General features: G+C 46.6%; 1 long non-coding RNA gene across 1 annotated transcript; it reads right to left on the bottom strand.

Annotated features, from left to right (window-relative positions):
- Positions 1–27,640, bottom strand: LOC138422535 (uncharacterized). The gene is made up of 2 exons (XR_011249910.1): positions 27,390–27,640; positions 1–321 (listed from the first exon to the last, which is right to left on the bottom strand). It is a non-coding gene; the product is annotated as an uncharacterized lncRNA (long non-coding RNA).

Genomic DNA, 27,640 nt, shown 5'->3' with positions numbered 1-27,640 from the left:
GTCCTTGAATGACTTTTATTTTTCAAAATAGGCACATGCTACACTCACTGTTTTGATATTTGCATTTTTTCCCCTGTTAACATCACGGGCATCTTTCCATGTCAGTATGTATATTTCATTTTTACTTTTAGATAGTAACTTCATATTCATTATATAGACATGCCATCATCTATTTAACCAATCCTCAGATGGTTTATTTTCAGGTTTTTTTTCCCGCAAATTTTGTCAATGCTGCAGTCAATCATCGGTGCTCCTCTTTGTCTATAAGCGCTCCGCCGTGGGTATAAGGATCTTCCTTTCAGTCACGCTAGGTCTTCATTGCTGCGTGTGGGCAAAACATAGGCCGCTTAATTCTATAAAGTTCTTTCAGAATAAGCTCATAGAAGACTAAAAAACCAGGGCTATCCCTTGGTAAAAACTGATGATCATTTTCCTTCAAAACTCAAGGGATTGTGTTTGCCCTCATCTCGGCTCTGCTGACCCTCAATCCCCCTTCGCCTTCCTCTGCTCCGTGGTGCCTCTCGCCTCCTCTCTTGCTCTCAGGGGCCACCTTGTATGATGCTTCAGGGAGAAAATGAAAGCCATGACCTTCTGGGCCAATTTCCTCCTTTCTCACTCTGATCCTACCACCAACCATAACTAAAATTCTAAAATGTCCTCCTTCTGCCAAAACAAAAGAGATGTTCCTTCTTCGGTACAAAATAGACTCCCTTTACTTGAGCATCTGTATCACTCTCTTTTAACTTTTGATATGAGTCTTGCAGCATCATTTACACCAGATTTTTCTCAAATTGTGTTCTGGAAAATACTAGTGGCCTGAACATATCAAAAGAGGCTCTGAGGGGGAAAATGGTATCTATCTATCTATCTAGGCATCCCTAGTGGCTCAGCAGTTAAAAAAAAAAATGCCTGTGATGCAGGAGATGTGGGTTTGATCTCTGGGTTGGAAAGATCCCCTGAAGAAGGAAACAGCAACCCACTCTGGTATTCTTGTCTGGGAAAACCCTATGGTCACAGAAGCCTGGTGGGCTTTGTCCGTGGGGTCACAAAGAGTCAGGCAAGACTGAGCATGCATGTATCTCTCTGTCTATTCAACCATCCATCTATCCATCCACCCATGTATCCATCCACCTGCCTATTTATCTATCACCTATCTATCTATCTACCCATCCATCCATCCACCTGCTCCTCATCCAGGTGTTACTATACACCTACCCATCCAGCCATTCACTGACTTTCTCTCATGTATCTTTCTATAGTCTTCTGTGATCAACATGTTGGGAGTCTTCCTGCCTCCCCAGTCTACACACACCATCACATATCCCTCACCCTGGCCACAGAGTGTAGTAGCATATTACAGGCTGTGCAGTGAAAATATAACTAACCAAAGCCTGTTTACTTTTACATTAACCAAATATTTCCCTAACTGAACTGAAGACAGACCCTCTTTCCCATGTATTTTTCCTTCACAGAATATCTCCTGAAACCAGGGTGCCATGCATAAAATTTAGGGAAGTGCTGAGCTGTATACTTCCTGAATGGACTTCCAAAGAAGGCCATTGGCTGTTTCCTCCACCGTATTCCTGAGCCCTTGGAGCTTCAAATACAACCACAATGCACATATTACATGCCAGCCACATTATGCTCGTGATTACCCTAGATGTAACAACTTTGTGCACTCCCTATCTTACCAATGAAAGAAAGGAGGCTTGGAGATTAATTCATTTGTCCCTGGTTAAATTGACAATGAGTGGCAGAGTTGGGGTTCAAACCAAGGTCTTCATGAATCTGGAGTCCATGATCTAAACCACACCATTTCTCTCCAAAAAGAACAAAAAACCAAAGGCTACACTTTTCCACTGAAGAGACCTTGCATCCTAGTCAATTTCTTCAGAGAGTGTCAGTTACCTAAAATCGTACCTGTCTTAGTTGATGAAGAGCTGAAAGTGTGCTTTAAGTCCAGAGGGTGAGATCAACAGCCCCTCTTCTTTGGTGGCACATTTATGAACAGATGCGAGACAGGAAATAGGTACCCTCCACCCCTGCCCCAGGGTGTCTGCAGACAGAACAAAGAGCAGGGTTTTGTGCCCGGCCAGCGTGCAGAGCCTATATAGCATGATTGCTGCCTGATGGTGCGAAATGGATTCAAGGCCCAGGTCCATCTGGTTTGTGTATCGTCAACGAGCTGTTAAAGTGTCAGGACTTAACTTCTCTGGATTCGAGGAAGTCTCATGAGGTTTTATTGAGCAGTTAAGATGGGTGTAAACCTCACTGGTTGGACCCGCTTCTTCCCTATGAACTAAGAGACATGAACGGTTCAGGGGATGGAGAAGTACAAGGTTAGAAATAAGAGGATGGAGCCCTCACCCCCCAAATTAAAATGCTGTGGATTTGGAATTCAGGCTTCATTGATCATGCACCATTACAGAAATTCATTCTCTCCCCCTGCACCTCAGTGCCTCCCTCCTCTGAGTGGTGGGCACAATTACCTTGCCCAACTCCCAGAACTGTTTGGAAGTGACAGATACTGGCAGTTGTCATGGCGTCTACAAATGGGAGCAGTAGTCACTCACTTCCTTTTGTTTCCTCTCTCAGAAAGAATCAGATAGAATTACAGAGACCTCTTCTCTTATTTCTGTTCACCCTCTCTCCTGCTCAGAATGAGGTAGTATTTCTATGAAGTGAAAGTGAAGTCGCTCAGTCGTGTCCGACTCTTTGTGACCCCATGGACTGTAGCCTATCAGTAGGCTGTAGACTGTAGCCTCCGTCCATGGGATTTTCCAGGCAAGAGTGCTGGAGTGAATTGCCATTTCCTTCTCCAGGGGATCTTCCCAACCCAGGAATCGAACCCGGGTCTCCTGCATTGCAGGCAGACGCTTTACCGTCTGAGCCACCAGGGGATATTTCTATAGTTGGTGTTAGTTGCTCAGTTGTGCCCGACTCTTTGTGACCCCGTGGACTATAGCCCACCAGTGAGCTCAGTCCATGGGATACTCCAGGCAAGAATACTGGAGTGGGTGGCCATTCTCTTCTCCAGGGGATCTTCCTGACCCAGGGATCAAACCCAGATCTCCTGCATTGCAGGCAGAGTCACCAGGGAAGCCTAGTATTTCTATACAGAAGTTTCTCAAGATTCTCAAGAATGACTTGCAGCTGCTTTGGATTCTATTCTGTTGGCTGGTTCTAAAAGTCCATCAGCCTTGGAAAGAATGTAAGAACATGGCCCCAGGCAGAGGAAAGGACAACAGGAAGTGTGCTGGTTTAAAAACACATTCAAAAATTCCTTGGCACACCTCTCGTCAAAGGATGGAGCCCAATTCCCTTTCACTTGGATATGAGCCAGGCTTGGTGACTTGCTCCTAATGAACAGAATATGGTAAAGTGATGCCCTTTGACTTTTGAGGTGAGCTGGGCAATCACTGCAGCTTCCTCCTGGTTCTCCTGCATGGGGCACTTGCCTTTGGACTTCTGAGACTCGACACATCTCTCCCTCCCCCTATTCCATCACACCTTGGTTTTCTTGTAGAATGACCTCATTTCCTCCTCCTGGAAATGGATCTTCTGTGTGGGATTATAGGTAGGGAAGAAAATGGTCAAATAAATAAACACTCAAGCAGATAATTACAGATATGATAGCTGCTGACATGGATATCTGCTCTTTTGTTGTTGTTCAATATCTTATTCCCCCTTCCACCCAAAGCTCCCTACTTTCTTTGGGGAGCTGCTCCTTCTCCATACCATTAGGTTCTGGCTAGGTCTGATGGTAATATCTGGCATACTTACATCCTTGGTCCCAAGGGTGAACATGTGACCCTTTCTGGCCAATCATAGCTGTTTACCTCTCTGGATGCACTGATTGACTAAGGGATGGGCACATGACCCAAACAGAGCCAACTGGATTTCCTTCTTGGAAACACTGTGGCCAAAAGGAAATGGGAAGGATGTAAATATGGATGGAGCTGTCCGTCTGCACACATACTCTCTCCAGTTTATATGCCACATGGAGAAGAATCATTTTTTCAGGAGAAAAAAAAAATGTGGGTCAATATATACCCACTCCAGTACCTTGCCTAGAAAATCTCATGGACGGAGGAGCCTGGTAGGCTGCGGTCCATGGGGTCGTGAAGAGTCGAACATGACTGAGCAACTTCACTTTCACTTTTTACCTTCATGCGTTGTAGAAGGCAATGGCAACCCACTCCAGTACTCTTGCCTGGAGAATCCCAGGGACGGCGGAGCTTGGTGGGCTGCCGTCTATGGGGTCGCACAGAGTCGAACACGACTGACGTGACTTAGCAGCAGCAGCAGCAACATATAAGAAATCAGTCAAACCAAGATTTGGGCACCGAGAGAGAATGAGAGCGATTTCAAGTCCCAAAGTTCTGTGGGTAGCCCCATCTCTAGGACTCCGCTGACACATGAGCTAATATAGCATCTTTTCAGATTGAGTTGGCTTAACTTGGGTCTCTGTTACTCACAAAGTAAGAACTAACTCAAGCAGGAAATATATAGACAGTTATGAGAGGGCGTAAGAGGGAGAACTGATAATGTCCACAAGGATGAAGAAGGCTCCCCTGAGAAAGTGAATCTTGGCTGAAATGAGCAAGATAAATAGACTTCAGTTAGACCAATAGTAGGGTCATCGGTTGAGAAGAGTGTTTTCCAGGTAGAGGATATGACGGATGCTAGTGGCTGGAGTCAGGAGGAAGGGAAGCTGGGTCCAAGAAACAAAGAAGGTGAGTATGACTGGAAGGAAGAGGATGGAAACATTGCTGGCTCTCAGTGTAGGAGGGCTTTACTGAGAGTCCTAAGAGCCTGAAACAGGCAACACCTGAAGCTCAGTAACCAAAATGCCTGCCCCAGAAAACTTCTTTCTAACTCTCTCCATTATCTCTCACATCCAACCATGTCCTCAGGGCCTCTTCTTTGCAACCTCGTCTCTCTTCTCATCTTTTCAATCTTGATACCTCACCTCCTGTCTCTGGTCCACCTGAAGGAACCAAAAGCCCCTTCTTTTATTATGTGGGGGCAGAAGGCTTTTAAACTTGAACATGAACTAGAATCAGAATCACCTGGAGGGCTTGTGAAAACACAGATTCCTGGGAATCCTCCCCAGGGTTCTTGATCAGAAGGTCTGGGGTTGGGCCTGAGGATTTGCACTTCAGACAAGTTCCCAGGGGATGCTGATGCTGCAGGTCTCAGGACCAAATTTGGGTACCACTGATGCAGAGCAATTTTACTGCTCCTTCATCCCTTATAGTATGGCCTCCTCTTCTTCAAAGGATCCTCCACTCCATCACAGATACATGGCCTATCCTCAGTTTATTGATCTATAAAATGCAGATAAAAAATGGCATCTAATTGGCAGGCTTATTTTATGTATTTAAATGGTTAGACCCACGACTGATATTATTTAGGTGTTAGTGGTGATTGCTTTGGCATTTTGTATTTCTCAAAGATGGCCACAACAATACCTCCAATCTCCTGTGTTTCTCTCATAATGTTGCCTGGATACTCCTCCCACGGGGACTGCATCTCTGAAGCTGGTGAACTTTGTGACTTCTTTGACCAATAGTGTAGAAGAAGTGATGCTTGGGGATCTCTGAAGCTAGCTCATAGAGTATCACGCAATTTCTCCTTATTTTCTTGAATGACTCATTCTTGGAATGAGCTGCCATCTTGTGAGGAAGCTTAAAAGCCCACAAGGAGATGCCTCATGTTGATGTTCTGGCCTATAGCCCAGTTGTGGTCCCAGCCAACAGCCAGTATCAATTGCCAGACAGGTGAGTAAAAGCACCCCATGATTCCAGCCCCTAGCCACTGGATTGCCCTCCAATTGTCAGACCTTCCAGCTGAGGCCCCAGATGTGACGGGCAGAGACAAGCTCAGCTGTGTCTGACTCTTTGTGACCCCATGGACTACAGCCCGCCAGGCTCCTCTGTCCATGGGATTCTCCAAGCAAGAATGCTGGAGTGGGTTGCCACTTCCTTCTCCAGGGGATCTTCCCAATCCAGGGATGCCCTGTCCAAATTCCTGACCCACAGAATGAGTGAACATTAATAAAATGGCATTTTATGTCATTAAGTCTTGGTGTGGTTTGTGACACCTCAGTAGCAAGCGGAACAATTATTAATTGCTATTATGTATTAAATATCCCAAGAGACAAATTGCCAAACAATACCACTCCCCAAGAAAGCAGAAAGGGTTATCGTTGATTTTTGTTTTAAAAGATCTCTCCCCCTTTTTCCTATTTTATGTTGTGCATTGTGTTACCTTATGTAAGTCACGCAACTTCTCTGTGCCCTGGATCCTAATATGTGAACGAAGAACAATACTCCATCTTAGGAAGAAAGGACCACAGAGATGAGAGGCAGGAGGATGCTCTGGGTAAAACTTGCTCTCCTGACCTTTGGTACTGACAGCTCATGAAGGAGAAGCCCCAGCTCTCTCCCTCCCATGGTCCCCTCAAATCAAAGTTGCAGCAAGAGGCTAGAGTTAGCTCCTGTGCAGAAACTCAACAGCTGTCCCAGCTTACACGGGAACATTCTATGATGGGGTCAGGGTGGGGATGCAGCTGCTAGCCTTGCCCCGCTCCCGTCTTCCCCACCAGCCTGCTTGTTTTGGGGAATGAGAGCTTATCCGTTCCTCCTCCCTGGACTTGTCTGAACTCTCTTTGCCTCCTTTACAGGACCTCTGTCCTCCAGGCTTGAGCTAGCACCCAAGGACACGTGGCCAGCCTTGCTTTTGCCCTTAAGGCTCCCCTGGCTTCAGCTCAGCTCCCAGGGACAGGGGGCAGAGGACTGGGGCAGGTGGGCAAGAAGAGTTTGCATGCCTCTGCTTGGGGATCTTGAGGTTTCCATCTGCCTGGAGTGATGAGCCCAGCATCCCTGGTGCCCTCTCTCTGCTACGCCTGGCTCTCTTCCCTGTCATCTGCTGCCATGTGTCCAGCCAGCCTGCCCACTTCTCCCTGCCTGCCTCTGATTCTGATCCTTCCCCAGATTCTGGTCCAGAATTTCCTTGGTGGGAGTGACCGCGGATGGTGGCTGCTCAGTGCAGGACTGTGAAACCCAAACCAAATGCTTCACTTTCGAGCCAATGGACTCTGCTGCTCTGACCCTGGGTCAGAGCTTAAAACCCTCTGAGGGCTCCTCATTCCTCTCAGGAACCCTCTCAGAGCCTACAAGGTCTTGGGGGTCCCACCAGCCCCTTGCCCTCACCTTGTGCCTTGAGCCTCCATGCTATCAGGATTCCAGGCATCCTGACAGCCTTTCAGGTCCTTGAATACCACGTGACCCCAGACCCCAGCACTTTGTTCCCACCCTTCTTTCTTCTTTGGTTGCTTTTCCCTCCATGAGTTCACTCTTCTACTTCTTTTGGATCTCAGTGCAAGTATCATTCCTGTTGGGAAGGCCCCAGGTCCCCACCTCCCCGCCAGCTCTGTCCTTGCACGGGCTCAGAGCGCTGCAGGCCTCCCATCTTGTCAAGTTCACAGTCACATGCTGAGCGTTGCATTGATGCCTGTTTGCACCGTTAGGTTTTTAGCCCCTTGGGAGCAGGACGCTTACTCAGGCTTCCCCTCATCTCCCCAGTGAATACAGCAGAGTGCTCGGGGAATCAGAAGTACTCACTCCGTATCTGCGGATAAATGAACGCACAAGCAGGCATAACCCTTTCTGGTGTGTGATCTTCCTTTTGGACTTTTGTTGGCATCAAAACTCTTCCAGAAAAGACAGGACAAAATATAGTTGTAAAGTAGGAATGTGGCTTTTTACCTGCTGTCTTTTGCTCACTCTCATCCCAATAGGAACCTGCGGCCCTCAGGAGAAGTTCAGGGCAACACATCCTGGGCTTGTGTTTTGACTTTTCTCCTTATGATCTGTGTGACCTTGGACAAAGCACTTACTTCTTTATTTCTCATCTGTAAAATGGACTGATAACATGGTTGTGTCTCTTTCTTTAAATCTTTAAAAATCTGTTTATTCTGGCTGCACTGGGCCCTTGTTGCTGCACACAGGCTTCCTCTAGTTACAGTGAGCGGCGGCTGCTGTCTAGTTGTGGCACGTGGGCTTAGTTGCTCTGTGGCATGCGGAATCTTCCCGAACCAGGGAACCCATGTTGCTGCATTGGCAGGTGGATTCTTAACCACTGGACCACTAGGAAAGTCCAACAGAAGTGTTAATAGATGCACAGCACTGAGAACTAAGTTGAGCCCAGGGTAAGGACCCTGAGTTTGATATTATTATTACTATTTATTATTAGGAAAGACTGCCCTTTGCTAGCCTGTGCTGTCTCCATCTTCCTGCCCTGTCCACAAGCCATCACTGGCCCCCATCCTGGTGTTCCCTCATCCCGGTTCCTCTGGATTTCAGAACTCCCTACACAGGAGCCTGGCCCTGGAGCATGACGGTGACCCGTGGACAATGCATCATGCCTGTCAGGGTCCTATTGCTTCAGCGGCTGGTGAGGCAGTGTCCTGCTGGGAGAGATAACTTCCCATAAAGATGGATGGTCTTCCACTCCTTGACAGCACTCCAACTGAGAGAGATCAGGGACCCTGCTGTGGGAGGGGAGGGGGGATACATATTAAGTGGCCACTGGACCCAGGGTGGGGGGACGAGGAGGGGCATAGAGGCTTGGTTCATTTTGTATTAATAACACACAGTCTTGCAGACTGACAGGTCCTCTCTCATTGTAGATGTAATTGCACAGTTGCTCAAGGATTTCTTTGCACACTGATGAACCCCAGGGTTCATAGGCATGCATTCTGGGGTCAATAGCCTTAAGAATGAGTCCATGCTTTGCCATTGTATTAATCACTAAACTTGGACCCACTGAACCAGAAAGCAGCCACAGACCATAAGGAAAAGAATGGGCGTGCTCCAACAGAGCTCCAATAAAACTGCTCACAAGAGCATCAGTGGGGTTTGGCCTGAGGCCACAGTATTAGCAATGCCAGAGGATTATACTAGACAACGTCTTAAAGTGTTTAAATGGTAGAGATGATAACAGTGACCTTAGTGATAACTAAGTTGATGGTAATGATGATGATGCTAATAATGGTGTCCTGGTGATGATGGTGATGCTGATAGTGATGGTTGTGCTGAAGATGGTGGCAGGGATGGTGGTGGGGGTGATGATGGTAGTACTGGTGATGGTGATGATGGTGGTAGTGATGAAGGTGGTGATGATGGTAGTGATGGTGGTGATGATGGTGATGATGGCGGTAGTGGTGATGGCGGTGATGATGGCAGTAGTGATGGTGGTGGTGATGGTAGTGATGATGGTGGTTGTGATGATGGTGATGATGGTAGTGATGGTGGTGATGGTGGTGATGATGGTGGTGATGATGGTGATGATGTGATGGTGATGATGGCGGTAGTGGTGGTGGCGGTGATGATGGCAGTAGTGATGGTGGTAGTGATGACGGTGATGATGGTAGTGATGGTGGTGGTGATGGTGGTGATGGTGGTGATGATGGTGGTGATGATGGTGATGATGTGATGGTGATGATGATGGCGGTAGTGATGGTGGTGAGGATGATGGTGATGATGGTGGTAGTGATGGTGGTGGTGATGGTGATGATGATGTGATACCTTGGCAAAATTCATCCTCAGTCACGGTCATTGATTGCCAGAATACCAAGACCTATGTTGAAACATCGTTTTCATCACAGCCATCCCTGGTAGGACATGAGAATAACTTGATTGGTTGTCTCAGCCTAGATCGGGCTTGGGGACCACACACTAGGAGAGCAGGCCTGGAAATGAGAGGACCTGGTTCTCCTTTTGCACAGCTAGCACTGATTCTTGTTTGTCCCTGGACAAATCAACCTCTGCCACCTCGTCCGACTCTGTACTTTCTTCTTCCTAAGCTGAACAGGGTAGCCAAGGTGGAAGGGAACTCGGATTCAGTGAACTTGTAAATAATGTCTGTGAGCACAGGTTTCCCTGAAGAGACCGCGACTGCATTCTTGCTTCTGTAAGACACCGACTTCCATGCATTCACACATTTACTTTTTACACATTTGTGCATAGTGTGGTACCCAGCACACGGAAGGAGGCTAATGACTGTATTTTCCAAAACAACTAATAATAATGCTAACAAGGCATTAAGACTTACTCTATAGGGCCTTCTGTCACAGCTCAGATTGCTCAGGAAATAGACTCTGAGATGCAGATCAGCAAACAAGAAGCTTAAGAAGAGGCTTTTGAGGGGGCACAGTGGTAAAGAATCCACCTGCCTACGCAGGAGATGCAGAAGACGTGGGTTCGAACCCTGAGTCAGAAAGATCCCCTGGAGTAGGACAAGGCAACCTACTCCACTATTCTTGCCTGGAAAACTCCATGGACAGAGGATCCTGGTGGGCTATAGTCCATGGGGTTGCGAAGAGTAGGGCACGACCGAGCGGCTGAGCACACGCACTCAGAATCAACACCTGGGGAAGGGGCAGGAAGGGTCCAGGAGTCGGCAGAGGGAGAAGTTGGGCTGACAGTCTGAACGAAGCCATCGGTCAACCTCACAGGGAGCCTAAAGCCGGGATAACCCCCCAGAGTTTCTCCCATTGGGGAGAAGGACGCACCTGCCCTGGGAAGATGGGACATCCCTGGGTGAACTAGCTCTTCTCTGAGCTGAGGCAGCTGCCAGAAAGATTGACAGCTGAGGTTTAGCCGATGACAGCGCTTCTAATGGTGAGGGAGCAGGTTCTTCCTTCCTGAATTGAGACCTGGGACAGCACACATATCGGCATCCAGCACAGATATCGCTATGGCTACTAAAAGTGAGGAAACCAACGCTCAGGGCGGCATCAGAAGCTGCTCAAGATGTTATAATTTGTAAGGGGAAGCACTAGGATTCAACTCTAAACCTGCTGGATGTCCAATCAGTTTTGTTCTTGTTATGCTCAGAACTCGCCAGAAGACAAACTTCAGGGAGGCGTACTTGCCCACTTTACTGAGTAAAGGAGACAACAGAGGAGGTTGCCCAGAGAGTCAGGGAAGGGAGAGGAAACAGATAAAGAAATACAACAACCAGAGGAGACATTCTGTTGAACAACGGTTGTTTCTGCCATTAAAATAATTAGCTGGTTAGGAAGGGTTATTCTCCAGAGGAATGGTAATGCTATCACCTACTTCTTCCTCGAGAACAGCTATTCTTTGTTTCCTTCAGAGAGGAAATTCAGAGTGAGTTGTGGTTAAGAACACTGACTCCAGGCTATCAAAGACCTGGCTAGGAAGTTCCATGGCTCCCCTTTCTAGCTGTGTGACAATAGACAGATAACTTACCCTCTCTGAGCTTTCCACAATATTTATAGACAGAGGTGGCACTGTTGTAGTGATCAAAAAGATCGAATAACAGACCTGTTTAAATTCCATGTACATTTCAAGGAAATTGATTCAGTTTCTGTGTTTAAAAGGCACTCAGTGAAAGCAATGGCTCAACTTGAAATCATAAGGATAAAAAATTTTGTTTAACGCAATCATCTACCCTCATTTATGGCTTGAAGAGTTAGGGAATCTCTTGGCATTAACCCCATCAGTTTCCTGCTCATCCACCAACCTGGTTCTTTCATAATTCTTGGTTGGTGCATGGTACCCGACACTTCGCTCAGATCTCAACTCCCCCCAACGTGTAGATGTCTGCCAAAAAGGAGTTTCAAATGTTAACTGATTCATCATTATACCTATGGTCACTTCATTCTACTTCCCTTGAGATCTACCAAGGGAAGTCTTCGAAGACTTCCTGTGTGAGGAAGGAAGAGAGAGAAAGAGAAGGAGGGAAGTAGGGAGCAGGGATGAAGGAAGAAAGAAGAGATGGGCACATGTTTTCTGGATGGACAAGGGGTATCACCTGGAGCCACCATTTCCTGGCTATGTGACCCTAAGCACGTGACTGAATTCTTCCAAACCTCAGTTCCCTTACATATAGAATGAGAAGAAAATATCTACTTTAGAAAACTGCCAACAGAGCTTAACTGAGATCCTACATGTCACACCAAGTATGAGGGTCAACACAGAGCAGGCACTCAGCAGTGATCCCACCTTCTTTATAATCAAGTTTTAAATATTAGCACAGCTCCTTTAAATAGAATAGCACCCAACAGCAGTTTCTCTGTACAGAAGTGGCTGCAGATTTTGCCGTGCCTCATGCAAAATGAAAATGGGGGGGGGGTCCCTTATTCAAAAAATAACCCAGCCCAATTATGTTAAGTGAAATAAGTCAGAGAAAGACAAATATTGTATGACATCACTCATATGCAGAATCTAAAATATATAACAAACCAGTGAATATAAAGAAAAAAGGGAAGCAGACTCACAAACAGGGAGAGCAAACTAGTGGTTACCAGGAGGAAGAGGGAAAGGGGAGGGGCAAGACAGGCATAAGAGATTAAGAGGTACTAACTATTAGGCACAAAATAAACTACAAGGACATATTGTACAACATAAGAAATGTAGCAAGTATTTTATCATAACTATAAGTGGAGTATAACCTTTAAAGATTATGAATCACCATATCGTAGACATAATATTATGTATCAAATATACTCCAATAAAAAACCCAGCCCAGGTATTGCAAATGCTACAAATGTAGAACAAGAAATGATGGGAATATCATCCGTTTCCTCTGCTCACTGTCACATAAGACTTCCCTTAATGAAACACACCAAATTATTAAAATTTTAAAGTGGGGACAGTAGCACCTGAAGCCAGCCCCGACTCTGCAACACAACTGAGGTGCAAGCCTCTGGAATAGACTGGCAGGGGACGCCTTTTCCTGCTCTATTCCTTCCCTGGAAACCAGTCTCTGACTTCTGAGATGCAAGAGCTGACGCAGTCTTTATCTCCAGTCCCTGGCAAAACCTTGCACCTAACACCTGCAGTCATTTTAACGCTCACAAGCTCCTCGTGAGTTACAATTACTATCTCCAATTTACAGAGCGGGAACAGTGAGGCAGAAAGAGGTGACAGGACTTAGCCCACAAGCAAGCCGTTACTGAGAGCTCAAACTAGAATTCGCACCCTTGTCTCTTCAGCTCTGACCTCTGGGCAACTCCCTTGTTCCCTTGAGCACAGACCTGCACACACGTGTAGCATGTCCAGACCGCACGTCCTCACCAGCCCCCTCTCTAACCCCGTTCTGAACTTTTCAAAGACAATAAGCTCGAACACCAATACATTCAGTCGGTTCCCAAAATAACAAAGGACGCCCGTGGATACATCTGTGACTGACACAACATATTGGCTGGTTTCACTGTTAATTAATGCACAGAGGAATCATTAAATCAGATCAAATTCATTTTAAAAAGGTTCAGCTCGGCTCTCCTCTCCTTCCCATCGTGAGGGCTGTGTGGATGGTCAAGGGGGAAGGGAAAGGGAATAGACACCGCGATTTAATTTTTCAAGTAACACTGTTCAAATAAAAATACATTTGTTCGAATGAGATTGCCCTGAAACAGCGTTTGCATTGATGGCTCTGGGAGTAATTCTATTAAGTCTGAGCAGATTTTTCATCGAGAGGCAGGAAAAGAGGGTGAGAGAGTGAAGGAGGGAAAGGACCAAAAGCCGAGTGTAACCTTATGGAATTGCAAAAATCAAATACTTTAACCCATTTTTATCTCAGGCTTCTCCACGAAAGTTGTTCACTGTTCTGCTGCCTCATGTGGGAGTCAGACACGTCTAAGTCAGCCTTCCCTTTGGCGAGACTGGGCTCTGGGGTTCAGCCGGGCAGGGGGCCACAGCTGGGCCGACACGCCAAGGACTCTGCTGCGCCAGGTAAGCTGGAAATCAGAGTGGCCCTGGGAATTTTTCTCTTCATTGCTCCTGGGCAGAAAGGCAGCTTGAGAAACACTTGTGGGTGTGTATGTGTGTGTGTGTGTGTGTATACATGCACACATATATGGGTGCACACATATATTGGTACACACATATATGCACGCATGCCCACATGCACATGGTCAGTATACGTACATGTATACATACATACACACTTGCATGTGTACAGTCTGCTGCTGCTAAGTCGCTTCAGTCGTGTCCGACTCTGTGCGACCCCATAGACGGCAGCCCACCAGGCTCCCCCATCCCGGGGATTCTCCAGGCCAGAACACTGGAGCGGGTTGCTATTTCCTTCTCCAATGCATGAAAGTGAAAAGTGAAAGTGAAGTTGCTCAGTCACGGCTGACTCCTAGCGACCCCACGGACTGCAGCCTACCGGGCTCCTCCGTCCATGGGACTTTCCAGGCAAGAGTACTGGAGTGGGGTGCCATCGCCTTCTCCAATGTATACAGTATATACAGGCACATAAATACACGGATACATACACATGAACATACCTATATACATATATGTTTCTATGTGTCACCTTTGGATGAGACTCTGTGTATATATACATACATATTCAACATATATACACATTTACATATGCATGTAATTTGTGTTCAGTCTTGTCCGACTCTGCGACCCCATGGACTGTAGCCTGCTAGGCTCCTCTGTTCATGGGATTTCCCAGGCAAGAACACTGGAGTGGGTTGCCATTATGCACAAAACACACACAGACATAGATATACACACATGAATATACACGCATGCATGTACATGCTTCTGTACACACGTGTACAATCACCTTTGGAGGAGACTATGTACGTGCTCACACATATATGCAATATGTATACACATATATATTGCAATATGCAATATGTGTATATATAACGTAGGCAACATCAGCTAAGACTAATACACACACACACCTCTTCATGTATACATTGTCAGAGTCTGAAAAATAAATTCAAGTGTCATTGCAGAGCGTTTGTCACATACCGGACACTGTGTCAGGGGCTACACAAACCTTAGCTCAGTAGAGCCTCATACTAACTTGTCAGGTATGTTATACAGAAGGCGTTACTAGCTCCATTTTACAGATGAGCAAACTGAGAGTCACACAGGAGAAGGGAATTTTCCCGAAGCTACAGCTGAGTGACTTAACTCTGGTTCTTAATCTATGTTATATTTCTGAATCAGTTTACAAATTCCCAGGAGGTCTTTGAGGAAATCATGAACTGCTGTTTTCTCAGCTTTCCCATCTGTTCAATGGCAGGAAGGATTCCTGCCTGTCTCTAAATCAGGAGGCTGAGCGGGAAGCAGGTGGGGCTCAGGAACCATCTCCTGATTTCTCCCCCAGTGAAGAGCTGTCCCCTTTTCCTTTGCTAAGTATTAATTTCCTAGGGCTCTGATAACAAATGGCCAACTACGTGGCTTTTAAAAACCCCAAACTGGACTTCCCTGGTGGTCCAGTGGTTAAGAATCTTCCTGACAATGTATTTGACATGAGTTTGATCTCTGGTCTGGGAAGATTTCACATGTTTTGGGGCAACTAAGTCCATGTGCTACAAATGCTGAGCCCTCGCCGTAGACGCCAGGAGCCGCGACTGCTGGAGCCCAGGCCCTAGAGCCTGTGCTGTGCAGCAAGAGAAGCCGCTGCAACGGGAAGCCTGCGCACCTCCGCTGGAGAGCAGCCGCTGCTTGCCGCAACGAGGGAAAGACCGCACGCAGCAGCGGCCAAGCTCAATCAAGAAACAGACAAAGTTTCAAAACATACAGTTGAAAGAACCCCACATTGATTCTTCCACATTTGTGCAGGGCAGAAGTCTGAAGTTAAGGCATCGGCAGGGTCACGCTCCCTCCAAAGCCCCCGGGAGAGAATGCTTCCTCATCTCGTCCAGGTTCTGGCGGCCCCAGGCATCCCTTGACTTAGTGGCTGCATCATTCCACCCCATGCTCCCGTCTTCACGTGAGTGTCTTCCCTCTGCATCCTCCCCTCTCCCCTTCTCATGATACTTGCTATTGGATTCCGGGTCCACCTGACTGACCCACGATGATCTCATCTCAAGACCCTTAACTTAATTTCATCTGCAGAGACCTTTGTTTCTAAATAAAGTTGCATTCACAGGTGGGTAGACACATTGTTGGAGAGCCTGCCATCCAACCCACTGGATTCTCAGAGAATTCTCTTTCCTTTTTGAATCTTCCTTTCCCCATTGCCCATATTACCTTTCCACATACTGTATATATTTAATCTCTTTATTTTTCTTATTGAATGGCTATCACTCCCTACTAAAATATAAACTCCTGGAAGACAAAGAAGGTGGTCTGTTGTGCTCACTGGTGCATCTCAAGAGTTTATAACACTGCTGGCACTCACTAGACTCTTAAAATGTATCAGCTGCCTTTTATTATTATTAGTTCTTTATGCATCTGTCTCCTTAACTCTAACACAAGGAAAACAAAGTCAGGGCCTCCATCTTCTTTCTCATCATACCTGTTGTTTGACATGCAGGAGGCATCCAATTAAACTGCGTGAAATACTTGCTATCTTTATGGAGCTCTAAGTAGCAGACCTTATTGTAAGGACTTTATATGTGGTGTATCATTTAATCTTCACAACAATTCTTTGTGAAGCGTATCATCAGTACACCCATTTTACAGAAGAACAAACTGAGGTCCAGAGAGTAAAGTCACCTGCCCAAGTCTATTACTGTTGTTTAGTCACTAAGTCATGTCTGACTCTTTTGCGACCCCATGGACTGTAGCCCACCAGGCTTCTCTGTCCATGGGATTTCCCAGGCAAGAATACTGGAGTGGGTTGTTAGTTCCTTCTCCAGGGGAGTCTTCCCAACCCAGGGATCACTTCCATAAGTTCTATCTATTCTTTAAAAAACAACATACATATACCTACATATATGCAAGTGACGTGAATCTATACCCATGCAATCACCTTTGGAGGAGATTATATACAGATACAAACACACAAATGCATATACAATGTATGTAGACATAAAAACGTGTACCCAGCATCTGGCTAGTGGGAAGGAGAGATGGCTCAGTCATTTCATGGCAGGTTGATACCCAAGCTGGACCAGCTGATGGGAATCTCCAAGATGAGATAAATAAACTAGGAAGCCAAGCCCTCACTTTACTGGGCTGTCTGGAGCACATGTACACTTATTTGCTATATGCCACTATTGTTTTTCCCAGTGTGGTCCCCTAAGGAAATTTCTCCAGGTGCCCACCTAGTGGGTGGAATGTACTTTCCTATGGCAGGGCTGCAGTGGCATGTGGCATCCAAAGTAAGTAGAAATTGGAGACCCCTGATGTCACAAGTAACGTTTGAAGTCAGCCACTTCTTTGGATTATGTCAAAAAAATGATGCTGAAAAGGGACCACAAAGAACTATGGAAAGGATTGGGGAGGAAGGGTCTTTGTGGAGGAAAGAGAAACTGGATCCCATGCAAAATTCACCAATAGACGTCCTCAAGATTAAGATGATTGGGAACTCTCTTTATTGGATGGTTTGGAGATCGCTACTCAATGTCACACCTTAGGTACTTCCCTTAAGGCAGGTACAAGAAAGGTTTAGAAATAACAGATGCCAGGGAGATGAAGGGAAGATGATCAGTCTTCATGAAGCCCCTACAGTGTGCCAGTCCTGTGGAGAGCTTAGCAACCATTTAACATCATTCACTCTGGCAAATTTTTTTTAGCTCTGGCTGCACATGAGAATGGGAGAAGGCAATGGCACCCCACCCCAGTACTCTTGCCTGGAAAATCCCATGGACGGAGGAGCCTGGTGGGCTGCAGTCCATGGGGTCGCTAGGAGTTGGACACGACTGAGCAACTTCACTTTCACTTTTCACTTTCATGCATTGGAGAAGGAAATGGCAACCCACTCCAGTGTTCTTGCCTGGAGAATCCCCGGGACGGGGGAGCCTGGTGGGCTGCCGTCTCTGAGGTCACACAGAGTCGGACATGAGGCGACTTAGCAGCAGCAGCAGCAGCAGCAGCACATGAGAACGGGCTTCCCAGGTGCCTCAATGATAAAGAATCTATCTACCATATAGGAGATGCAAGAGACATGGGTTTGATCCCTGGGTCAGGAAGATCCTCTGGAAAAGGAAACGGCAACTCACTCCATTATTCTTGCCTGGAGAGTCCCATAGCCGAGGCGGGCTATGATCCACGGGGCTGCAAAGAGTTGGACACGACTGAGAGCTCACGCATGCACATAAGAACCATCCAAGGAAGTTTTAAAAAGATACAGGACATCACAGAGCACCGAGCTGAGTCCTGTGATGACCTAGATGGATGGGATGCGGTGGGGCGTGAGGGAGGCTCACGAGGAAGGGGGTATATGTAAACTTGTAGCTGACTCACAATGCTGTACAGCAGAAACCAACACAACACTGTAAAGCAACTATATTCCAGGAAAAAAAAAAAAAAGTTTCCGGATGCCCAAGACCCAATGGCAGAGACGCTGCATCCTCTGGCCTTGACCATGCCGTGACAAAGGTCTATTTCAGAAGCACCTCGAATGATTACTATGAGACTGGAGTTAAGAATCAGCTGGTTGATTCTTCGCAACAACCCTCCAAGGATGACACTATTTATACCTGCATTTTACAGATGATGAAACCGAGGTTCCGAATGGCTAAGAATCAAAGCCAAGGCCGCACAGCTAGCATGTGACAGAACTGGGATTCGTGCCTGCCTGGGGGTGTCTGACTCCAAATCCGGTGCTCTCTTTACTGCCAAGGTGGCAGGGCGAGCTGGCCCTGTAGACACCTTCTATTTCACTCCCAGTGGCCATCAGTCACGTAGACCTGGAAGGATCAATGCCACCAGAGTCCAGGTGGCCTCTATCCAAACACTCCTTCCCAGAGGTACGAGCTTCAGGGACTCTACCTTGCACAACCCAGGCTGGACTCCTAAACCCTGAAGTAATGATGGAGGTGGGCTGGATCAAAAGCAGGAGATGAACTCAGGGTCTGCAGTTTATCCTTGTCTCTTTTTTGATCCCAGTAATACTCTTTCCCAAGATCTTCAACTGTTGTCAGTGCGCTTTAGTCACTAAGTCGTGTCTGACTCTTTTGCAACCCCATGGACTGCCAGCAGGCTCCTCTGTCCATGGGATCCCCAGGCAAGAATACTGGAGCGACTTGTCATTTTCTGCTCCGGAGGATCTTCCCAACCCAGGGACAGAAGCTGTGCAGCAGTGCACTGGCAGGTGGATTCCTTACCACCGAGCCACCAGGAAAGCCCTCTTCAACTTACTTCTAGAGAAAGAGGAAGCATGCAGGTTCCCACAAGGAGTCTCAGGCTCCTGACGGGGAAAGAGGCCACTTCGCTTACCTGTCTCTTTACTGCCTTGATTAGCCATTTGGTGACCCAATGGTCTCTTTAATATGCACCCAGCATTGGTCCTGAAATATGGTGGGGGGGGTGTCTGTTGAACAAGAGTCAGTCAGACTGTCAATACCGCTGTCCAGCAGGCTGATCCAGGCTGGGTGCTGACCTGCAATGAGATCATTGAGTCATCTGTCCTCTTCCCCCGGCCAAAGCGTTGGTGGCGTGTGGAGCACAGCTGAGGTGACAGTGTCAAGGCCGTTGGGCGGCCGACTTCAAACCAGAGGCCCAGCACAGCAAACGACAGGGAGAAAACAGAGAAGGCACTGTCCAAGTTAAACTACAGCAAAGCCAGAGGAAGATTGAAAGTCAACAAGTCAGGACAAGAGGAGGATCTCTGAGGCACTCAGTGGGTATCAGGACCTGGGGTTAACCCTGTCTGCACGGTTGGCCTATGGGAGCACAGAAATTTCCTGTTTACCAAATTATTAGGGTGTGTAACACACCCAGAGAAACAACTACTGTAAGGTTTGAGACAAGTGAAAAATCACTGTACTCAAATGAGGTGACATGGCTAAGGCATCAAAATGACCTGGTGGATGCATTAATAAAGGTGTTCAGTTCAATTCTGTTCAGTTCAGTTGCTCAGTCGTGTCCAACTCTTTGCAACCCCATGAATCGCAGCACGCCAGGCCTCCCTGTCCATCACCAACTCCCGGAGTATAAAGGTATACTGACTGCAGTAAAGGAGGTGATTCATTCATTTCCCAAGTATTAATCAAGCATCTATTATGTGCCATGGGTTATTCAAGTTGCTGGAGATAGTATAGGAAACAAACAAACAAAAAATCCCCCCTACAAATCCTTGCTCTTGTGGAGCTTTCAAAGCACTGGAAACAGATATTAAAAGAATAATGACTGAACTGTATTGTATTTTAGAATGTGCAATAAAGAGACATAAATGAAAGCAGGTGTCATGGAGTTGGGAAGTGGTATGCGGTTTTAAATGGGGTAATAAGAAAAGATGTCTATGAGAAGGTGATATTTGAGTAAAAGTCCTGAAAGAGTGGAAAGAGCAAGAGAGAGAGTACTCAGATAGTGGGAAGAGACTTCCAGGCAGAGGAAACAGCCAGTGCAAAGGGCCTGAGGTGGGAGCACATGTGCACTATGTGATGAATTGCAAGGAGGCTATTGCAACAGTTGAGTGAAATGAGGGAGGGGCCCGTGGGAGAAGAAGCTGGAGGAATAATGCAGGCCAGGGTCTGCAGGGCCTTGTGGACCAGGGAGCCGACGTTACCTTCCATTCTGAGGGATGCAGAGAGTTATGGGAGGGCTCTGGCCAGAGGAGTGACATGATCTGATGTAGGTTTCAACAGAATCCGTCTGGCTGCTTTTTGGAGAATAGAATGTAGGAGGCAGAGGCAGAAGTTGGGAGACCAGTTAGATTTCTAGATGGACTTCCCTAAAATGAGATGGCCTGAAGGACAGTAGTAGCGTCAGTCGCTCAGTCATGTCTGCCTCTTTGCAATCCCATGGACTGTAACCCGCCAGGCTCCTCTGTCCATGGGATTCTCCAGGCAAGAATACTGGAATGGGTTGCCATTCCCTTCTCCAGGTGATCTTCCCAACCCAGGGATTGAACCTGGGTCTCTCGCATTGCAGGAAGATTCTTTACCATCTGAGCCACAAGGATATCTGTATCTATATCAGTACATCATCTATGATTCTCTTTATATGCTCTCTCTATGTATAATTGTATATGAAAATCCAATGGATAGATGAGATAGATGGATAGACTTCACATATATAGAGAAGTATTCAGATAGTATTTACTTGGAGATTCATCTGTCAATCTATTGTTAGGCCAATATATTGATAGATGGATAGATTGATAGATTGATAGTTCAATAGATTGATAGACGTATACTGGTGCTCATGCTCAGTTGCTAATTTGTGTCTGACTCTTTGCGACCCCATGGACCGTAGCCCGCCAGGCTCCTCTGTCCGTGGGGTTCTCCAGGCAAGAATACTGAAGTGGGTTGCCATTTCTTTCTCCAGGGGATCTTCCCGATCCAGGGATGTAACCTGCATCTCCTGCACTGGCAGGCGGATTCTTTACCACTGAGCCACCTGGGAAGCCCCACTAGGCTCCATATTAATGATGTTCATAGGAAGAGTAGTGATAAACACATGTGCAGAAGGCTTACTTTGTTCCAAGCATCTGTTAAGTGCTAATTTCTCTGAATTTTCTCAGCCACATGATAACGTTAACATCTTGCTGTCATAGCTACTCAGGGCCACCTACCAGCAAGGCTGGATCTCTACATACTATCTGCATCATGTCCCATGCAGATGCTCAGAACTTTCTAGAAAATGGACCGTTTGACTCAATGGCCTTACTTCTCTGAGGCCCCTCTTGGTCCTGAGTTTCTTCCTCCCTGAACAGCCTGTGCCTTTGGACCCACGGGTGCCTTTAATCTTATCGAGCCCTTTCCCCTCACTTTGCTGGCTGTCACGTTTGTTATGCCAGGATAAACTTTCGGCCGATGTAGCACACACTCTGGGGTCAATGCCCTGTGCTATCTCAGGGATAGTTCAAATATTTGTGGCCTTGTCAACCTCCGTCTCACTGGACGTGTGTCGTGGTGGAGCCGGAGGGGAGTTTTACTCCTGGAGACCAGCATGCGCCAGTGCCCAGTGGGCAAGAGGCCCTTCATGGGAGACCATGGAAGGCATGTGATAAATACACCGGGTCTTGGCTCCAGGTTGAAAGAAGCTGGCTGTCAAGAAGAAAGAGGATGCTAGTGCTGATTGACCATCTCTTTCGTGCTCACTTCTTTCACATACATTGCAAAATGTCATCTTTGCAAAGGCACTGAAACAAAGGGATTTTAATGACCATTTCATTGACTGGAAAACTGAGCCGGAGAGAGCTGAACAGCTATGACAAAGGTTCTTAAAATCACTTGTGTATGTGACTCTTCAGCGGTATGGTGAAGTCTAGGAAAGCCTTCTCAGAACTGTGCTTTAAAATCCCTGAAATAAAATATATAGGGATCTTCCCTGGTGGTCCAGTGGTTAGGACACTGTGCTTCTACTGCAGGGGGCACAGGCTTGATCCCTGGTTGAGGAACTAAGATCTCTCATGTCATAGCTTGGCCAAAAAAATAAAAATCTAAAAATAAAAAAAAATTTTAAAAGAAAAACATAAGATTACAAAGGACACCCACTGCAAACAGAAAAAGAGATATAGTCATACTTGTATTTCTTTATCAATTCTTGAAATAAATCATAGCGGCAGTTCTAATAACAACCCCGGTGGCAGAAGTGTCATGACACCAAGGAATGCTGAATTCACTGTGACTCCTGTAAGCCAATATGGGTGATTGCTACTGGGGACCACGTGGTAGGGGCTGCTGATCCTGCCACATGTCTGTTACCTGCAATCATAATGGAAAGGGATGCTCAATTGCAGTTCAAGGTCAGTGACAACAACAAAGACGTGATATACTTTCCTGCTGACCCAGTTCAGAGAAGCTTTGAATTCCAGCATAGGGCCCTTGAGGGTCTGGGGCCCAAGAGTGAGGACCCCAGAGCTGGTGAGGGGAGGTTTGGGAAAGGGCAGCCAGTTGTGCCAGGCTCCAGAGACACACTCAACCATGGCGAGGTTCTCGTCCCGAAACCCCGTCTCCCCACATTGCATCCTCTAGCTTTGTCTCCATGTGAGCCAGTTAGCCATGACCAGTGGCTGGGAGGGCAGAAAGAGCGCCTGCCTTTGAAGCTCTGGGCTCCCTTTGATGTGCAGATTCCATCAAGGTCCTTCCTGGAGTTGGGCAAATCTCAGCTGCCTACTCTTATCCCTCCCTTCGTGAACATTCCCCGGAACAGTTCAAAGACCTCTCTTGCACTGTTTCTGTAGCTTTTCTTGTTTTGGCTTCTTGGGCTGGCTAAACTGGTGGTCCAGTGGGCGGGACAGGGACTTCCCCCCCCCCCCTTTTTTTTTTTGGCTGCACTGAGTCTTTGTTGCAGCAAGCAGGCTCCTCGCTGAAGCGTGTGGATTTCTCTAATTGTGGTGGGCAGGGTTAGTTGCCCCTTGAGAGGTGGAATCTTAGTTCCCCGACCAGGGATTGAACTCATGTGTCCCCTGCATCGGAAGATGGATTCTTAACCATTGGACCTTCAGTGGACACAGACTTCTGGAGAGAACTTTAGAGTTTGAAGAAGGTATCATTGTCAGGTAGTTCTTGTTGCAGGCCAGGTTGAAGAAACTGAGGGGCCTTGTTCAAGGAAAATAGAAATATGATGAAAATGTAGCTGCTTACTGGTTAAGCCATCAGGGCTGTTGGACATATTCAGGGTTGAGCTGAAATTCCTTACTGGGTAGGTATAACTTTGGTGAAGTCACTTAAGCTTTCTAAACCTCTCTTTATTGATGGGGAAACTGAGTCAGGCTCAGAGAAGCTAAGTAACTTGATCAAGGCCACAGAGCCATAAGATGATGCTGGGATTAGAATACAGGTTTATCTGACTATAGAGACAATGAGCGACTTGGGAAAGAAGGGAGGCAGCCCCTTAGCCCCAGCAACAACAAGAATAATAACAATAACCAGAACAAAAGCAAAAGTTCATTAGGGAGCATGGACTCCATGCCGGGTACAACACTGGGGATTTGCACTCGTTTTCTTGAATCTTCCTAAGGACACTGCAAAGTAGGGATGATACCTCACTTTCTACAAATGAGAAGCCTAGAAGATCAGAGAGGTGATGTGACTTTTCCAAAGTCACACAGCTGCGGATGGCAGAACTCAGGTCTGGCTGAACCAGAGCCCTTTCTTCAACCAGTCTCCAGAAGCCGGGTCCCCAGGGTCCCTCTTGGAGTCAGGGAACTATTATTTCCACGACAGAACTCTATAAACAGTTCCACCCTGAATGGACTGACAGTGGCAATTGGTCCCCCGAGATCAAAGTCAACACTGGCCACCTGGAGGGTATGCCATGAGGGAAGGGACTCTGAATTTTGGAACAGGCTGAAGGAAGAGAAAGCCATGAAGGGCCAGCAGTTCTTTTGGAAGGGGAAGCCGTTTAGCAACCCAGCAGGCTTTCCAGGGCTGGCTGGGGCTGTAGGAACGACGTGAGACTGTGATTGTATCCAAGCTGACCTCAAGGCTGCAGGATGGGATGGTTGCTGCCTGAAATATTCTCCAACTGAGAGCCATGAGCATCGCAGAAGCCTGGCAGTGTCTCCATCACCCCCTTCCTATATCCAAAATGCCACAAACTTGAGCTCAGGATGACTCCAGCGTCATGCTCCAGGGGCATCACGGGACCTGGGCTTAGGGGCTGACATTCCAGGCAAGGGGCCGAGTCCTGTCTATTTCCCTGGCCTCCCTCGCAACCCGGAGCTCACATCTGCAGCCCATCTGGCTGGGTTGAGAAGCCCAGTCCACTGTCAGGGGAAAGGAAGTCTCTCTGCTGGTATTTCAGGCCTGACCTGGACAGCCTCACCCCCTCCTTCTGGGCCAAGATCAGTGGAGAAACTCAGCCCAGTGGGCTGCTTGTCAGGGAGGCTGCTGGCCTTGACTTTCAGATTCCTGAGTCATCTTTCCTTGGGCCCATCCTCTGCCTGACTTCCTTGCAGGGGCCTTTGATGAACAGATGAGATAATGGACACGCTTTGAAAAAGATGAAACACCAAACGAAAGGTTGTGCTGGCCACGGCAATGAGTGCAACAGATTGGTTAAACCCTGGACTTCCTTCCTGTCCGGGGCAAAGACTGCTCCCAATTTCTGCATCTCTAGGACAGCTGGCTTTCACAGTGAGCCCTCCTCCCCCCACCCCCACCCATCACCCTTAGAGAGAGATGCAACTCACTAGCCATTAGAGCACATTACATCCATCAACTGGGAGAATCATCACAACAGTCATGAGCAAGGAGTATGAATTCACTCACTTCACAGACAAGGAGACTGAGGCATAGAGAATTCAATCATGCCCAAGATCATACAGCTACTTGGGACTGACCCAGGATTTCAACCTAGACCTATTCATTCCAATGAAGACTTACAAAACGTAAGGGGTTTATATATGATGTTTTCAGTTAGAATGAGATATAATGCATCAATAGGAGCAAGAAACATGGGGTTTTGCAAAAAGATGTCCCTGCCAGCTCCTCCAAATCTGCAGAAAAGATGACTTTTTCCCCTCACTGCAGCTGGGGCTCTTGGCATGAGATGTATTGGGCGGTGGTCCCTCTGCAGGGAGATGAGAGATTATAGGATTGTGTAGTTGGAAGGGAACTTGATGGTCATTTAGGGACAGCATCCCCTCCACTATAGCAGTGCCAAGAAGCTATCTGGCCAATACTCAGACACTTGCAGAGATAGGGAACTTCTTCCTAAAAAGCGGCCTATTTCTGTTCTCATGCAGCTCACAGTCACCTAAGCAAATTAACAGACTCTGTTGAAATACCCAGTGTGTTCTTTCTACTACCCAGAGATGAACAAGGAAGTAGGTACATGTGTATCCACAGTTACGTTGTGGTAGCAAAATATTTGAACCAACCTATAGGGCCCCCAGTAGGCGAGTGATGCATACAATGTAGTATACAGTCCTTTGATGGAACATTACAGAGTCACGAAAAAGAGTACACTCAGTCTAAACAAATCTCTATGGACAAATCTCAGAAACACAACTGTGAATGAACAGACTGGCTGTTGAGTGTGTCATACACTTTGCAGAGTGTATGCAGAGTTTGCAGAGTACTACGCATGTTTAAAAAAAGCAAACACAAATAAGCTATACATTTTCTATGTGAATATGTGCAGGCAGATGTATTCGCAAGGGCTATGGAGGACTTCCCTGGTGGCTCAGATGGTAAAGCATCTGTCTACGACCCGGGAGACACAGGTTCCATCCCTGGGTCGGGAAGATCCGCTGGAGATGGAAATAGCAGTCCACTCCAGTACTATTGCCTGGAAAGTCCCATGGACAGAGGAGCCTAGTAGGCTACAGTCCATGGAGTCGCAAAGAGTTGGACACGACTGAGCGACTTCACATTCACGTTCATGGAGGTAATTAACAAACTGACAACGGTGGTTCTCTCTCTCTGGGAGGGGAGGAAAAAAGGCTCTAAATTAATTGGCAGAGTTAAATGATGTTCTTAAGGACAGTATATTACTGTAGAGTTTAGGTAATTAACATTTACTTGAAAGTCTTTAAAGGGAAGTTCTCATTATTACATTGTCCTGCCCTATCTCAAGCTTCTCCAGTTTGACCTATCTCCCTTGACGCAACCCCAAACATACGTGACCGTAGGGTTTGCATTTCTCCTCCATCCAAAGTTACCATTCCTACAACCCTTGATCCTTTGCCTGTTTCCAAGCTCCTTATTTCACCGTGTTTTCTCTCCCCGTACATGTTTCTATTTCTCCTTCTCTCCTCCTTCTATCCTTCCTTACTCCTCTGCTATTTTTCAAAAAAGATTTTTTTGATGTGGACCATTTTTTCTAGTCTTTACTGAATTTGTCATAATATTGCTTCTGCTTTATGTTTTTGGTTTTTTGGCCCTGAGCCATGTGGATCCTAGACCCCTGACCAGAGATCAAACTCGCACGCCGTGAATTGGAAGGTGAAGTCTTAACCATTGGACCTCCAGGGAAGTCCCCCTCCTATGGTCTCTGAAATTAAAGAATTTAAAACAGAAAGAAGGAAATAAGATCCAGCCATATTCCTACCATCCACAATGAGCTGTTATGAATCTGTTGGTATCTTTTCCAAATATTCTTTTTTTTATATTTACAGTTTAAATTACTTGATAATACATGAATTACTAGTTCTTAAATACAATTGGAGCATCTCAATACAGCTAAACCCCCATTATGCTCCCAGCCCTACACACATATTATCATGAACTTAGAATATATACTCCCATCTAAATTTAATTTTTACATACTTATATATGAATGCTTAAAAATATACAGGACTTCTTGGGCATGTAATTTCTTAAATGGGATATGAATCACTTCATGGCCAGAATTCTCTCTCCAAATCAAGTTTTTGAGAAAGCTCTCTGTGGATACTTACAGCTCAGGTTCATCTGCTTTGATTTCAGTCTGAAAACACGAGCAAGTATGTTATCTGTATCCAGTCCCTAGTCGGTGGGCATCTAAGTTGACTCCAGTATATTCTATCACAAATAATTCCATAATGACATTACATACCTGTATATATCTCCTTGTGCACAAGTGTAATAGTTTCTCTGAGGGTGATACCACCTCTTCCTTGAGAAGTGACATGCACTCTTTTTCCTAACAAGGGTGTTCAGCACTGAATCCAGTCTGCTAAATGTGGTCCCATCAGAGCAGTCAGTCAATGAAGATTTATTGGAGAACTCATTAGGTGCTGCAGTTCTAGGCATAGAGAGAGAATACAAAAAAACATTACCCCCTACCTACTTAGAGTTTATCATCTC

This window comes from Ovis canadensis, chromosome 17 (assembly GCF_042477335.2).
Source record: "Ovis canadensis isolate MfBH-ARS-UI-01 breed Bighorn chromosome 17, ARS-UI_OviCan_v2, whole genome shotgun sequence".
Taxonomy (NCBI): Eukaryota; Metazoa; Chordata; class Mammalia; order Artiodactyla; family Bovidae; genus Ovis; species Ovis canadensis.
The sequence above is the reverse complement of the archived record's forward strand: the minus strand, read 5'-3'. Positions and strand labels throughout refer to the sequence as shown.